The sequence below is a fragment of the Otolemur garnettii genome, unplaced genomic scaffold (assembly GCF_000181295.1).
Source record: "Otolemur garnettii isolate 467f Iridium unplaced genomic scaffold, OtoGar3 scaffold00335, whole genome shotgun sequence".
Lineage (NCBI taxonomy): Eukaryota > Metazoa > Chordata > Mammalia > Primates > Galagidae > Otolemur > Otolemur garnettii.
The window spans coordinates 51,299-55,531 of record NW_003852730.1 but is presented as its reverse complement, the minus strand read 5'-3'; positions in this window follow the sequence as shown (position 1 = coordinate 55,531).

The following is a 4,233-nucleotide window of genomic DNA, read 5'->3' as shown; positions in this document are numbered from 1 at the left end:
CTCGAATAGCCAAGACATTACTCTGAAATAAAAACAAAGCAGGTGGAATCACATGACCAGACCTCAGACTGTACTATAAATCAATAGTGACCAAAACAGCATGGTACTGGCACAAAAACAGAGAGGTAGATGTATGGAACAGAATAGAGAGCCAAAAGATGAATAGAGCTACTTACTGTTATCTGATCTTTGACAAGCTAATTAAAAATATTTAGTGGGGAAAAGATTCCCTATTTAACAAATGGTGCTGGGTGAACTGGCTGGCGACCTGTAGAAGACTGAAGCTGGACCCACACTTTTCACCATTAACTAAGACAGGCTCTCACTGGATTAAAGATTTAAACTATAAAAATATAAAAATACTAGAAGAAAGCGTAGGGGAAAACACTTGAAGAAATCAGCCTGGGTGAAAATTTTATGAGGAGGAGCCCCTGGGCAATTGAAGCAACATCAAAAATACACTATTGGGACCTGATCAAACTAAAAAGCTTCTGCACAGCCAAGATCACAAGTAAAGCAAGCAGACAGCCCTCAGAATGGGAGAAGATATTTGCAAGTTATATCTCTGACAAAGGATTAATAACCAGAATCTATAGAGAACTCAAATGTATTAGCAAGAAAAGAATAAGTGATCCCGTCTCAGGGTGGGCAAGGGATTTGAAAAGAAATTTCTCTAAAGAAGATAGGCACATGGCCTACAGATATATGAAAGAATGCTCACCATCCTTAATCATCAGAGAAATGCAAATCAAAACTACTTTGAGATATTACATAACTCCAGTAAGATTAGCCCGCATCACAAAATCCCAAAACCAGAGATATTGGCATGGATGTGGAGAAAAGGGAACACTTCTACACTGCTGGTAGGAATGCAAACTAACACATTCCTTTGGTAAGATGTCTGGAGAAGACTTAGAAAACTAAAAATAGATCTGCCATTTGATCCTACGATTCCTTTATTAGGTATATACCCAGAAGACTAAAAATCACATTACAACAAAGATATTTGCATCAGAATGTTTATCTCAGCCCAATTCATTATTCCTAGGTCATAGAAGAAACCCAAGTGCCCATTGACCCATGAATCGATCAATAAATTGTGGTATATGTACATCATGGAATATTATGCAGCCCTAAAGATAGATGGAGACTTTACTTCCCTCATGTTTACATGGATGGAGCTGGAAAATGTTCTTCTTAGAAAGTATCTCAAGAATGGAAGAAAAAGTGTCCAATGTACTCAGTCCTATTATGAAACTATAGCTTTCATATGAAAGCTGTAACCTAATTATAGCCTAAGAATATGGGGAGGGGGGAGGGAAAGGGGAGGGAAGGGAGTGGATGGGTGGAGGGAGGGTGATTGGTGGGATCACCTCTATGGTTTATCTTACAAGTGTATAAGTGATTCTTTCTAAAAATAGAATATAAATGTCTTAACACAATAACTAAGAAAATGACATGAAGGCTATGTTAACAAGTTTGATGAAAATGTTTCAAATTGTATATGAAAACACCACACTCTACCCCATGTTAGCATTAATGTACATAGCTATGATTTAATAATAAACAAAAAACTTCATATCCCACGGGCAGTGCTTATGGCCCAATGGGTAGGACGCCAGCCCCATATACAGAGGGTGGCGGGTTTAAGCTCGGCCCCAGCCAAAACTGCAACAAAAAAATAGCCCAGTGTTGTGGTGGATGCGTAAAGTCCCAGCTACTCAGGAGGCTGAGGCAAGAGAATCACCGAAGCCCAGGAGTCGGAGGTTGCTGTGAGCTGTGATGCCACAGCCCTCTATTGAGGATGACAAAGTGAGATTCTGTCTCTACAAAAAAAAAAAAAAAAAAAACTTCATAGCCTATATCACCTTCAATCCTCAGGACAGTTAGAACATAAAAACGTAGACGTAAAGAGAACTTTGGCAAAACATGTCAAAATATTGGACTTAAATGGCCAGAAGCATTACCTCTGGCCCTTATAACAATACATAATATCCCAAATAGAAGACATGGATTAACACCCTTTGAAATAGTGTCTGGTCACCCTATGTCTACTGGGACCTCTAAACCTCCTGGGCTGACTGGAAAGTATAGGGATCTGAGTGAACGATTTGATACCATGACCAGCTATATACAGGCACTAACTAATGTACTTGAAGCATATCATCAACAGGTGAAAAGGGCATGGACTCACCAACTGATAAGCCTTGCCAAGCCTTTCAGCCAGGAGATCTTGTATATATCAAAGTTTTTAGAAGACAACATTCACTGTCACCCTGCTGGGAAAGCCCTTAAAAAGTACTGCTAACCACCTATACTGCTATAAAAGTAAAAGAAAAGCCCTCCTGGATTCACATGAGCCACACCAGATTGCACCAAGATGATTGAAAGACGACCCCTTCAGGTGACCTGAAAGTAAGGATTTCCAGGGCCAATCCCCCTAGGCTCCTGATACAGATGACTCCATGAAGTAGACAACTGTTGCCAAGATCACAGATCAAGAAACCTCATTTAAATTCTATTTTCCTTACTTTTAAAACTCCTGATAGTCGCTCTTGAACACTTTTACCTTTAAGTATCCCTCTCCACTTTCAGAAGTTAAGACATTTGGAAGCTGAATGAAGGTTGCCTCACTCTATTCTATGCTCTCTTCTTTTCATCTTCCATTATGGCTCTTCTTTCAAGCGATACCTTACTCTTACTAACTCTTATTATTTCTCCAGCAGGTCAAGCTCAGACCCAGCACCCCTTTGCATTTGTCTTTCAATCCCTGGCCACACTAATCAATCTGATTGCTGCTTATGTCAACATCTGGATCATTCAAAGGAACCTGAATTCATTTTTATCTCTACTGATGTGAGTGCCTGGTGGAACCAATCTGGAAAATGAACAAATGATAAGATGTGGCATCCACAGCCAGAGAAGAAGCAACTTCTGACTTCACCTGCTGGTGAGATAACTGGACACAGAGAAACTGTACAACTGTTTTTTTTTTTTTTTCAGGTAAAATCATTAGCATCATCTTTCCTCTCTGCACTGAAAATTGTCATGATGCTTTTCTAGGTGATATCTTAGAACACTGCTGTGATCAAACTCTATGGTTTAATTCCATAAGTGGCATTCTTGCACTTCTCACAAAGATCATAGATGATGCCAACACTAACCTACATAATGACAATACATGTCAAATCACCATCTGTTATGAACAGCCCACAGGCTAGGCCTGTGAAACTTGGAATAGTTCACTCTCTGCCTTTGTTAAGCTGCCAGGCACTAACGATTATATCTGGATAGACCAAAAGTCTGGACTGACTTGGTTAAGCAACAGCGGCAAACCGTATAACTGTCAAAGCCAAACGAAAAGCCTTTTACATCAAATACTCCTCAACCTATTCTGTTCCTACAAATTAACAGTAACACATGACAACCAGATATGTGAACATGCCAGTGAGAAGAAGAAAACATGGCAGACCCCAGGCTGGAAAGTCACAGGTTCTAACCTGACTCTATCCATAAATAACACTGGTCTTTCTATATTGTGTGGTAACAAGGTATACAAATGGTTCCCACCTAAATGGTCAGGACCCTGTGAACTTAGTTATTTGACACCCTGTGTTACCAAGTACTCCACTTTAAATACTGTGAAGGCCAGCAAGACCCAGACAAACTCCATTTTGTTGTTTACTCCCCAATGCCTCCATTTGGAGCTACAGCTGCATACTAGAGACGTTGAGCAACCACATCCTGCCCCCACCTTGCACTTGCCCCATGACTCGCACCCTTACACAACATCTGCCCAGGGCGATAGCAGCCCATCCCTAGACCAATCAGCCTAAGACAGGTACTGTCCAGAGGGATAGAAACCCACCCCGAGACCAACCAGCTTAAGACAAGTACCATCCTGCCACCAATCAGGGAAAGCGGGCAGAATGAACTGATGGGAGGGGAAATGGAGGGGTGGAAGGGGACAGGAGGGGTATTTAGGGACCTCCTGAATAGTCTGTAGGGGCTGATCCCATTTTTTTCCTTAAGGGGACAGCCCAGGCTCTGAGCTTGAATAAATTCCTCATGCTTTTGCAGCGATGTTCGGCCTCTCTGAGTGGTGCTTGAATTGAGTCTGGGGGCTAACATTACCAGTCAAATTACCAACTTTGGCTCTTTTTTTCATATGGTTGTACCTTATAAGCATATGAAATGTAACATTATAATATATGCCCTTGTATATCATAACTC